Below are 13,005 nucleotides of genomic sequence, written 5' to 3'. Positions count from 1 at the left end.
TCCTGATCGCCTGTTAAACGTCTTACTTGTACTCTTTAAGAGGTATCGGGCCAAGCCGCAGCCGCAGGAGTTGTGACTTGATGTTCAATTTAGTTGGATGCGATAGGTTGGCGGGGAAAGTCAGTGGTAAATATAAGCCCAGTGTTACATGCGAATTCCTTTTTGTGCTGGTGGTTTGTAAATCATATTGAACTGACGATAACCTAACTTGTTTCAGCAGTGTGTTTTTTCGCCGGAAGAGCAGTTTGCAAAAGCTCTTTAGCTGCGAGTTCATCGATCGCCGGCTGATAAAACTTGTGCATTTCTGAGGATTTATCTTGGTCGATGCTCACCAAGAGCTGCTTTAAGGACCCTGGATCTGCTGATGATAACTTACACGAAGAGAAAGAAAGCTTGCTTTGAACAAGTACTCTTGACGGGCCAGATTCAACACCAAGCGAATCTGGGCTATCCCTGTACAAGCCTGGTAGCTCAAATAAGCACCTGTAACATTGGCATTGCCATTGGTACAAGCAGCTTGATAGGCGATTTTTATAAACAAAGGAGATGTATGTGAGAGTAGGCATCAGTTTACAATTGATGATTTTACAAATTGTAGAAAGATCCGGGCCTGAGACTTCTTAAGCAGGCCCAAAAACTTGCAGCGGCGGCCGGCACAGGTAAACGCGGCGGGAGGTGGGGCAGGGCAGGGCAGGTTGAAAGGCGGGGGGGAGTCGACAGATGAGAGAATAGGTATGATTAAATAAATAAATAACACCTATTCAGTCATCTGTCGGCTTCCCCCTGCCGTGTTGTGCCCCACTGAGCTTACCTGTGCCGGCCGCCGCTGACTAAAAGGTGAAAGTAAGGGCATTTGCTGTTGTTGCCACAGCCTCAAATTGAGCAGTTGGAAGGGCTCAGTCGTTTAGCCATTCTCCAAAATATTTGTTATTGGACACTCTTTCGACAATTTGGCCATTGATAAACCAAGCCCCTTATTCAATGTTTTTTTTTATAAAGACTAGGGGGCATATTATCAAGGACGGGCGATACATTATCGCCGCTTTTTTCGGCAGGAAACTGCCGATAAAACGGCGATAATGGGCTTGATAATGTGCTCTATGGAATTCCTATCGAAGCCCATGTTAGATGTGAAGACATCTAACATGGGCTTCGATAAGAATTCTATAGAGCATATTATCAAGCCCATTACGGCCGTTTTATCGGCAGTTTCCTGCCGATAAAAGCGGCGATAATGTATCGCCCGTCCTTGATAATATGCCCCTAAAATCTTGGTTTTGGTTATGTTAATGCTGAGCTTGTTGGTTTTGCAATAATCAGCCAGACTGGTGAAGGGTCTTTGTAGCCCGATTGCTGTTTGATCCAATAATATTGTGTTGTCAGCATACTGAAAAAAATGTAAATTTACATCCTGCAATTTTTGCTGGAAAACGTTTGGCATTCCACTCAGCTAAGTGTAGGTTGAAAGGTAAAAGGGCCAAAATGCAACTTTTTTAAAAACCTCTATTTGTGTAGATCTTTGCTAAGGTAGACCACTTGCTCGACCTTCTCACGTTGACCCATGTGTTCGAGTAAAGACTGGTGATGGTTGACAAAAGGTGTGGAGGAATGCCCCAAAATTATAATGGAGTTCACATTGAGTCTTTATCTACTTTGTTGAAGGCTACGGCAAAGTCAATACATGTATTAGAAAGGGAGCCTGCCCCCTTTTTTTGTTGCACATTTGATCAGAGCTGATGTGCATAGTACATTGACCTCTGTCCCATTGCCCTTTTTAAAGCCAGTCTCAGTGTCTGGGATAATTGTTTTATCCCAGGCCCATGCCTCCAGGTCTTTGTACAAGATTTTTGCAAAGCACTTCCCCTTCACACCCAGAAGAGCAATAAGTTTGCTGCTTAAAGAAAGCTAACCAGGATGCTGTTTGGGCCAAGGGCATTTGCCAAGTATGTCGTCACCCAAGTATTCAGATCCATCTTCTCCTTAATTATGTTTAGAATTGCACATGGGGCAAAAACTCTAATCAAGTCTTGGTTGATTATTGTCTCCACTAACAAAGGAAGAGGGTAGACATACATCGAGGAAATATACGTCAACCATCCAGATGCAGCGATGTTGGATAATTCTCTTCTTTCTGATTCTCAGATAAGATGTGGACCGTGAGCAAACATTTTTTAGAGTCTCTGGCTTTTACTGCATGGAAAAACGCCTTCCATTGTGTATCCTGCACATGCTCTATATCTTCATAGAGGTGAGGCCCATAATTACTGCATAGCAATTTAATTTCATCTTTCAGAGCTGCATTTTTGGAGACCTTGTATGCTGCACTGATGCAATAATGAAATATAGAAAATAACAGGTCTTGGCTGTTTGAAAAGCTTGAACAATATTTGCAGGGTGCATGGGGGCTAATCTGCAGTGAGGCTAAATACTTTAACAAGACATTAGTGAATTCTGACCATCCTTCAATTGGGAATAGAAATTCTTTATCCACAGTCAGCAAGTATGCTTGTATTTGCATAATATTCGGAATAGCTGATTTTCCATCCCACCTGATCCCATTAACCGGTTTCAAATCCACTTGAGGACCTAGCAAGATTTCTTTAGACAGAAGGGCGGCATCCAAATGGAGAAAACAAGACAATATGGCATGATCACTGATGAGGAAATGATCAATCTTGCATCGTCATCCACAAATAAACTAGTGTTGTCAATCTTTGATGGGCCTTTTACGTGTATACAGAGTCAGGATCTGTGATTCTATGAGACACTACATATCATGGAATCACGGGATATTACATCTGGCTATCAGAAGTGCCAGTTGAGGATGTGGGTAGAGCCAAAAGAGTAAGTGGGTGGAACCAATGGAAGAAGTGGATGGAGCCGGGAAAGTGGGTGTGGCCTCCTAAACAAATTAGAGCACCTGCACTTAATATTTTACAAATTAAGCACTGGTGATGCTCCTACCATTAAGAGTGTGCAGACCTAGGGTGGTCAAGGCAGATGTTAATAGATACCATGTTTTGAGCATCTGGTGGGTGGAGGAACATTTACAGGTGTAAGGTCCCATAGTTTGTCTTCACCATTAAGCTATTCCTGCTCATTTGTGGTCATTAGCAGGTTGACATTAAAGTCGCCCACTAGTAACCGTGTAGAATTAAAATGATCAGGTCTGAGACCATTCAGAATGTCAATTAGATATTATGTTGTCTCTCTTTTTTCATCCAAATTTGGATTTATATACATATTTGCAAGAACCAAGGACCATGAAGGTGTATGTTGTCCAATCGATTTACTACGTTTGAGTATGACGGCACCTTTTAATTCGGCCAATGTAATGGCAGTGATGTTTAATTTGTTGTGGATATATATTGAAATGCCACCTGAAGGATGGTTGCCCTTAGCTGATTTTATTGTTGGAGAATAGTACTCAGTGTAATCTAACCAGGGAATTCAGCTTACTTGCCAGGTTTCTTGTAAACAAATTATGTTGAAAGTAAATAAATGATTCAAGTGTTCAGGCGAGGAGGTTAGGTTAATATAGCTCGTGATGTTTCATGAGCAGATGTTTAGAAGTGATGAGGGTTTACTTTGGTTTAGCTAAGGCTGATTAAAGGTGACACAGCCCAGTTGACTGCAGTTGCATTCATTAAAAAACAAGCTCTTCTGCCTGATCGAACATCTTTATGCATAATCAAACCGTTTTGCGTTTTATAGTAGGATGCGCTGTCAAATTGTCCATTGGTGCCACGCAGGACTGATATTATAAGAGGTACAAATTTGGTACCATTACGATCACTTATGGGCGGTCTGGCAAGATCGGAGATTGGAGGATATTTGACTCTAATTATGGTGATCACATTTTGTTGCAATGAGGTCCCTTTTCTTGCCTTTTTGGTAAGTTCTTTGCAGGCAGTATTTTTTTTCTTGACATGGTTGTAGAAATTTGAAACAGTCAACTGTTTCTTTTGTGATGGTTGGCAGGCCCAGATGAGGCAAATTGTGCTTCTGCATTGATTGTTTTTTGTAGTTGTGTTTCCATGCTAAAGGTGAAAGTATTGTCTAACACTGTCAAACTCTCCTAGACATAGGGAGTATCCTGGGCAGATTTAGATGCTGTCATTGTGGCTTCATATATCTCAGAATCCATTCAAACACAACTAAATAATCTGAGGGTGGCCTAGTAACATAATGGCCAGGTTGTGTGTTTTGAATCTCCTGTTCCAAATTTGCTAATAAAGATAATATCACCGCTGGGAGTCGGCTACTTTTTCCAAAAGGTAGGAGCAGAAGGATATGACCTCATTGTTTGGCATTGATTGTGGCACTTAAATTATTACAGAGTTTAGGTCATCTAATTTTTGATCAATGGCTTTGTTATAATCTGCCAGGTTTTTCAAAATCTTAATTTGTACATCAAATTTATCCGCATGCAGTTCAGCCACTCTTCCAATTGAGGAAACTTTATTTCATCAATTTCCGTGAAGCAGTATCCTCTCCAAAGCATTTGCCTGAGGACCAGGGTGAGGTGGAAGATTATCATCAGTCAGAGATGTTGGAGAAAACGTTATTGCTGACAATGCATCGGTGTCAAGGCTTTGGCACATGAGTGCATCAAGATCATCACTGTAGTCTACTGCAGCAACCTCGAATTTAATTTTTTTTGGCCTGTTCAGCCAGGAGAACGTGTCCATTGACGAACTTCACTATAGAAGATAGTGGAACCTTATTTACTGGTAGTACATCTATTCAGTGCTGGTTACAGGGCAGATTTCCCAAGTTGCTCGGCCCGCTTCAATGCCCCTGGGGAGTGGTCATCCATCACTCCAAGGGATGTAATAGATTTGATTCGAAGGGCAGCGAGACCCTGCTAGCAACATCTGATCCTGGCATCCATATAGAGATTCTGGATTTAGCTGTGATTTTATGTAATAGGACCATGCTTTCATCATCGAATGAAATCATAAATGAGAAGTTATCCTTAGTAGGAGGTATCTCTTTGTCCACTAGCCCCTGGATGAAGCATTTTTATCATGAAAATACAATTTGTCTGCAGCAGAACTAGTAGTTTCGATTAGCTTGTGGGGCAGTTGGGCTGGCACGCATAAGTTCTGTAGGAGTCCTCACCAAAATCGAAGTCCATGAGTGCGGTAAGGGGTTGTATCCTCCCCAGATCACTTTCTCCATTATATTTAAGATTGGTGTACTTTTTGATGCCAGCATCTTCACCTGCCTATGCCTCTGAGCTTGCAGGTTTCCTGATTGGGGGTTGTGTCTCAGCAATGACAGATGGTTCCGTAATTTGGGCCTCTGGTAAGTTTGATGCAGGAAGGCCTTGTGCTTTTGCTTTTTTATGTAAACTTTAGTTTTTTTGGACCTCTCCTTGTTTATGTTTAATAGCATGAAACTGCATGTGTGAATTTTGGAGCAAAGCTGAACTATGGTGACCTAAGGTAGGCTGCAGCATTCAGCGTCAACAAACACTAGCGTAACACTTAGCAGGAGTCCAAACAAATTAGGCAGCCACACACCACCTTCTTGAGCTCCTTGGTAGGCTTGTCAGAAGATTTTGTCAAGGAAGGATCTTCTGCCTTTTTGCCTCCCAGTTCCTGAGCCAATTCATTTAGCATCATTAAGTCACTTTAGTGCGTTTTTAGCACGCTGCTTACTAGCGCTTTCTACCCTGCTATATCCTGCTACTTAAGCTTTTTCACAGATTAGTATCTCCACTGTGGGCTAAGGCTGAGGCTGGATTTTTGATGTTTTTTGTTTTAACAGGATGGACAGGCTGATACAGCAATTGGGCGACAAGAGCAAAGTGGCAGCAACGAAGACAGTGGTTGTAGCAGGCGCAGATGCTGGCAGTATAAAAAAGAGCGCAGGTGGGGCAGGGCGAATCTAGTGGAAGTGAGCGGGGGATCGACAGAGGAGCAACCCACATCCACTACTAATTGGCTGCTTCTGCGCCGCCGCAATGCTCAACTGCAAGTCAGATGCTTTTGTGGGGTTTACTCACTCCTTCCACCGCACTCCACCCACCTGGAGAATACAGGAAGTATGTGTGGCACATAGGGGCATGTATGGGTGCGTAGGGTGTAAGATACAATGCCTCAAAATTCCAGGGCTTTCTCAGAAAATACAGATACCAGCGGCAGCTGCTCCCAGAAGCAGCAGTGGCGTGGGGATTGGGGAAGAGTGGAAGGCCAGGTTAAAAAAGAAAATCACTTACCTGCCGGCTATCCTCCATCCTCTTCCTGACTTCTTCTCTGCTAATAGGAAGTAGGAAGCATCCGGGATCCCAGGCTCCCCATAGCCAATCACAACGTTGCAATGCAGTGTGATGGGTTTGAACACTGTGGTTCGGCGCTCAGACAGGCAGTGGGAGCCTGGGCATGTTCTCCGCCTAGGCTGTAATGCAGCCTGGGCGGAGAACATGCAAAGTGCGTATGAATGTTTGGCTGGCCCGAGAGGGCCGGCCAAAAATTGATGCGCACTCACATAATGTCCACCACTCTTCCCCCTGCTCTGAGAGCAGAGCAGACCCGCCCCACTTGCCAAGGCGCCACCGCAGGAACAAATAAAATTATAATACCGTTGAGTTATTATAATTTTTTTTCACTGCAAAAAGCAGTGGGGCGATGCTCCTCCACCTTAGCAGAGGAACCGCCACTGGCAGACACAGCCGAAGCCATGACTGAAGCCACAGACGCTTGCCTCGTTCTCCTCGCCGCACCGCAGTATTCTGTGTGGCTTGGCTCCCTGCCTGCCTTGCGCTGCTGTCTGCTTTTGGCATCTCATGTCGCGTCTCACTGTCAAAGAAGAAAAATTGTAGTTGGAAAATAAAGTATGTTTTTTAAACTTTCTATATTAGTTTTGCAACTATTGCTCATAACAGAAGTACATTACAGTTTTCGTAGATTACACTTCGAATCCAGCATTCACGACAGTTGTCATGAAAAGAAGCAAGATTATCAAAATGAATGTAATCATTTAAATATTTTATAATATAAATCAACTGAGATGAATTCCGATATGCAGCTAGTCTGAAGGACAGGGTTTTATAGGACTTGAGAGGGACCAGGATGATTAGTGATCACAGTCAGTCGCTTGTAATTATTCCTTTCAAATTATGTTGAATTTATATTTGTTCAGCATGTAATTTCAGTTTAGTTCTATTGCTTTAATAATTTAGTTTCATAGTCCTTGCAAAATATCTTATCATCCCAATCATTTCTTAAGTAAAGTGCAAATTATTCGCCTGTGTCATTATTCAGGATGGAAGCTTATATTTTATTAAGCAGTTCCGTTGAGCCCTGTACTTTATGTGTCAATTTCTCATAGACGGCAAAACGGAGCGAATGTGTTAGCCATTCCCCAAACATGAGGGGTGTGCGGTGGGGGGGTCTTTAGGATTCACAGTGTTGCAAGAGGCACACTTTTGGCACAGCTAATGAAGTGGCCATCCCTCTGCTCCACCACTAGGGGTCTCTGCTGTGACTAAGATGACATGCAGCAATGCCAATTTAATCGATGGTTGAAGGGGGAGAGGGATTAGAATGTCTGCTCAATATGTGGAGATGTCATAACACTCCCATAGTATATGGCATAGGGTTCCTCCTGCCTAATCATCTCTAATGTTGTGCCAGATCCACCCTTATTAGGCCAGTTGAGATCCAGTACCAACCATGTTCAATTGTATATAATGTCATTTTAATCTGCTTTCCAAAGGCCTTTGCCGTCTGCTTCCATTAGCGCAACCCTTTCTTCTGTCATATATTCAGTTGAAAGACCATTCTGGCACTTTTCTCTTGTACATTTATGCATAGGGGGTCAAATGTAGTGCTGCTATCATTTTATTGTAGGTACTCATTACTTCTCCCTTGTACATCCCCCATTTCCCACTTCATGTGTGTGATAGGGATATGGTCAGTGACTGTCAGTAACTCTAGTTTGTGAAAGACACAGTTGAAAGCACTAAATGGGATGTTGTGTAGCCCATATTGAGTTGTAAGATCTTCAAATGTGTAGATTTTTTTCATTGTTGATAATTTGTTCAATGGTTAATACTCCTTTGTCGATCCACTTTTCTCCAGTACGTCTCCCTTGTTTCATTGTCCTAATATCTGGTTTTGGAGGATCTAATCTCAAATATGGATCTATTTCTATCCATTGGATTCCTGAGAGCCAGGACAGTAGCAAAAATAAAGTTATTGGCTTCATTTCTTTTGGTAATGGTATAACTGCTTTGTGGACATTCTTTTTTCCCAGTGGGATATCGGTGTTTCTAGCTTCAGTATTGTCCAGAAAAGAATATTGTTATAGCCACTTTTAAGATGAGTCAATTGGGATAAAAGTTGGTCTGTGTGGTATGTTTCAATTTGCTGCACTCTCAGTCTACTTGTTGTGGTAGGTCATATATTTTAGATGGTTAGCACGGTGAGTGTCTCCATGCCATGTGAAGAACTTTATAGTGTGGTCTGTTTGATGTAATAATGTACAGGGAACTATTAGCAGAAGCATGCTTATTTAATAATTGCACTTAGATGCTGTCCTATTTTGGTGTCTTGAATACATCCCCAGAATGTCATATTAAGGGCTTTCCACCTTTGAAAATCCATTGTCATCTGTCACATGAGTAGGTTCATATTGCCTGAAATCATGTTGATTAATCCGGTATTTACTAGTATTTTCAGGTATTTGAGATTGTTTGTAACCCATTTGAAATCATATCCTTCTACATCTGCGCTGGTGGTACCATCGGACATTGTGAGTGTTAAACATGTTGACCAATTAATCTAATAACCAAAAAAGCCAGTAAATGTTTTTATGAAGGATATTAGTGCCTCTAGTGAGACTTGAGGATCTGTAAGCATTAGAATGTTTCAATCAGCCTTTGATTGCCCTACAGTGGAGTTGATTACTTTGATATCAGGTGATTCTCTTGTGGCTCTTGCTAAGAGTTCTACAGCTAGTAAAAAGAATAGCAGGTTGAGCAGGCAGTCCTTTAGCGTTCCTCTGCAAATTGGGATAGGTTGCGCAGCCACGGCTCGTGCAGGGCGTTACACCAGGCGGTGACGTCAGGCAGAGGAGGGGCAGGGTAGGGGGTTGTAAAATGCGGGATAAAGACGATGTCAGGTAAGTACCGGAAAAAAAAAATTGTTGCGTGCGCTGCATCACTTTTGGCGATGCAGCGCGGGTAACGAAATTAGTTTATTTTTTTTCCGGTACTTTCCTGACATCGTCCATATCCCGCATTTTACAACCCCCCACCCTGCCCCTCCTCTGCCTGACGTCACCGCCCGGTGTAACGCCCTGCACGAGCTGTGGCTGAGGTTGCGATAAGAATCCTTTGCATGTTACCTTAACTGAAGAATTAGTGTATAACCATTGATTTTGGATATGTAATTTTCAACCAAGCCATATTTCTTTAGTACTTGTAAAAAGTTGACCATTCCACTTAATTCAAGGCTTTCTTAGTTTGCTTACGAGTTATATTTCCATGTATTCAGTGTGTTTATGTGTGACATTTCAATGCCTTATGTGTGACACTTTCTCACAAGTCTCACAATGCACCTAAAGTTCTTATCAATGTCACAATCCTACACCATTTTTACCCTGATCATTCTGGAATCATTTCTGCAATGATAGATAAGGGCAGGGGACCAAATCTCTGTTGATTTACCTATGCAACAGTGCTACCTTCATAACTGCAGAATGACACATCAACCATGCTCCTCTCTATGTAGCACTCCGACTGATACTGGGCTGTCAGAGGCAGCTGGGCAGAAACCTATATGCTGCAGAGTTAGTATGGGCTGCAGTAGGGACGGCACCTCTGTTATGGCAGAGAAGTGTCACCCACCCCCCTTGCTGAAAGCCAGCAGAGGCAAAGGACAAAAATAAAATGATAATAAAATATATATATATATATATATATATATATATATATGTTTTTTTTTAGCCCTGCAGGCTATGAGCTGGGGGAGGGGCGTGGCCGCCCATCCTGACACTGCAGATGCAGCACCAAGGAGGAGGGGGGAGTGGTGGGCACAGCCAAATGCGTATGACGGTTTGACCGACTCTCTGAGGCCGGCCAAACCTGTCATGCGCACTTAGCCTTTTTCCACAGAGCTGTGATGTACAGCTGGGTGGAGAAACCAACACAGGCTCCCGGTCTATGTCTGAGAACCGAACCGAGGCGCTCACACCAATGGCATTCCCAGCATGTGAGCAGAGCTGAGATTGGGAGCCTGTGCAGAGGGCAGCAGGCTCCTGACAAGGATGCAAGGATTGGGCGCAAAGTGGCGCCCGTCAGAGCAGGCAAGTTTAACTTTCTTTCTTGATAGTTGTTCTTTTTTTGTGTTCCTTCGGCCCCCGCCTCACCACTTTTCAGTACGAGTGGCCGCTTCTGAGCTGCAGACTTAGCAGGACAAGGTCATTGTCCTTATCAAGCAAGCATCCCGATTCTACCTTGCCTACAGATCACTGCTCGGCCACCTCTGAAAGTTCTGCGTAGGCAAGAATTCTGTATTAGTGTGACTTGGTACACTCGCCTCAGTCTGGGCAGAGAAAGATGCGAACCACAGGACTGCTTGGAGTAAACAGTGTCAAAGGATTAGCCATCCAGCATCTATTGTCACACAAACATCGCCCATATGACCTGAACATGCAAAAGACCTACAAAGTCCTAGATTGACAAACAAAACACAACGTATTCCATATTCAACCATAACCGGTCAGTGATTGACTCACTGCTCTACACAGCAAATACCATGCAGCTGTGAGTACTCCTCACCCACTGCCTATCCCATACCTGGTGACCCTGGCACAAAATAATAAATAATAATAAATAATAATAATAATAATAATAATAATAATAATAAATAATAATAAAGAGAAGACAGAGTAATGAAGTATACTATCACCAGCTAATAGTAATAGCTCATCATTCAGCAAACATCTATCTTGAGCATTGCAACACACCTACATGATTCAGAAAGCATTTCCCTAAATTTAGTGCATATTCGAATCTAAAGAAATTTGATAGAACACATAAAGACTATTTGTTTACATGTTTAAAATGTATGTGTATTACTTCTGTCAATAGATTAATCAATTTCATTTTTCTTCACTATAAAGCCAGTGCAGTCCGGACTTTCAGTGAAATCTAGGATACTAATAGCTGTAGAAAGGCTAAATGTTATGGAAGACAAAACCAGAACTTGCCTTTTAGCCAACAGCATTGCTGCCTTATGGAATTGTTAGTTTAATTTAGCACACCAACAGGGGAACCAATCTCATCATGGCAAAGTTGGCTAAAATGTATGGTCCACCATGTTATTCATGAAATGCTTCCCTCTGCCAGGACTCCACCAGACGGGCATGTTTCTGCCAAGCATTCGCTGGCGCTATACCACCGTCTGTACCAGGAATCCCCAGTGAAGGCATCAGCTCTGCCAGCATGCCAGGGCAGCCACCAGCTCTGCTACTCATACCTGATCCTTAGGACATTTAGTAGCTGTGCCAGGCGTACCCTAAGACAATCATTAGGTGCGATGGGCTGGTCAGGACAGAAGCTCAGAGCCATCGCTCTGCCATTCTTTCTAAGGCAACTACCAACTCTTCCACACAGGTTACCAACATGCCCGCTGCCTCATCTCAAGAAAAACTGCCCGTGCCCACCCTTTCTTCCTTTGAAATGGGGGTCAGTTTAACACTCATGATAAGAGCTAACATATTTACTCGGGCTGTGGGTTAGTTTATTTCTCTTTTGAAAGTAAATGGGGAACGTAGACTGGATTATTTGTACTGGTGCAAAAAGAGAACAACCAGTGAAGAGGCATTGGTACAACATTTTGTGTTTGTGTGAGATAGGAATGGAAACAATTGATTCTTCTTTTGCTTATGTCTGAGGCAGAATTTGCACTAGGCCAAATCTGGTGAAAAGTGATTGGAAAAACATATAAGGCATACAGTGTGACATGTTTGCATTGGTGCACATGCTTCTTGCTAGATTCGACATTACACAAAAGCGCAAGTGGTGCAAATGGATGTGTCATGTTGTCTTTGCACTGGTGTAAAGTTAGTACAATACAGTCATTGATCACTTCAAAAGAAACTCCTTTGGTTAATGCCAACCTTATGTGTAATGGTGACTTCATTCATTGTTCCTTAAGTCTTGCGTTGTTGAGGGTAAGTTAAATCATGCACACTATAGGAACCAAGGCTCACTCTTCAGAAAGCAACGGTGAAAGCTGGGGTCAGCATGCAAGGGAATGCAATATTAATTTTAACGTGAACTGTAAATGGAACTCTCCCTGATACTTATTACCTCAAAGGACCCTACCAGCCCAAAGTCCCTGCTACAGTTAGTTGTGCGGGCCTACTGTTGATGTGTCACTGCTCTCAATCAGAGCAATCAGCTGCCCTGGAGAAAAGAGGGCAGAGCGAAAAATTACTGAGCACTTCCAACAAGCCCCCTGAGCTGTGCGAGCATCTCACGGGCCCTCCAGCCATTCCTTCTTTCCCTTTAATTATGTACACCTAGACCTTTGTGGTGTTAGAATGGATGCAGTTTATTCACATCAAAAGTTGGTACACACTTAACAAGATGGCAGTGGTCATCAACATGCTAATTTCTAGCTTCTCTTGAATTACAATGCTAGGCATTTTCATAACAGGTTATACAATGTACATTCTATACTTTATTACATATGAATAACCATAATTTGCCTACTCCTGCAATGCATCAGTCATGATGTCTCTTCCAGGTTGTCACAAATCACTTTCCAAATGCGTTGACAGCTCTGCCTCTGTTACCTAATTTTCACAGCAGGCCGCAGCTTCGAGACTTCAACTTGCTACCGAATGTCTGGCGTTCGTGGTGCCTTGGCCATGCCTGGGCTGCAAGTGCCGTGTCCACACCACGCTCACCACTTTTACTGTTTTGTCTGCCCTCAAGTATCCCTTTCCCTAAGGCACCCCAAGGACCTTGTCCGGCAATTGCAC

The 13,005-nt window shown here is 42.9% G+C and overlaps 1 protein-coding gene across 1 annotated transcript in view; it reads left to right on the top strand.

The window, feature by feature from the left end:
- Positions 1 to 13,005, top strand: part of HTR4 (5-hydroxytryptamine receptor 4) — a 569,808-nt gene that overhangs the window by 420,550 nt on the left and 136,253 nt on the right. The gene's annotated exons all lie outside the window — the stretch shown is intronic.

Source organism: Lissotriton helveticus, chromosome 7, assembly GCF_964261635.1.
Source record: "Lissotriton helveticus chromosome 7, aLisHel1.1, whole genome shotgun sequence".
Lineage (NCBI taxonomy): Eukaryota > Metazoa > Chordata > Amphibia > Caudata > Salamandridae > Lissotriton > Lissotriton helveticus.
Note: the sequence above shows the minus strand (reverse complement) of the source record. Positions and strands in the feature narration are given on the sequence as shown.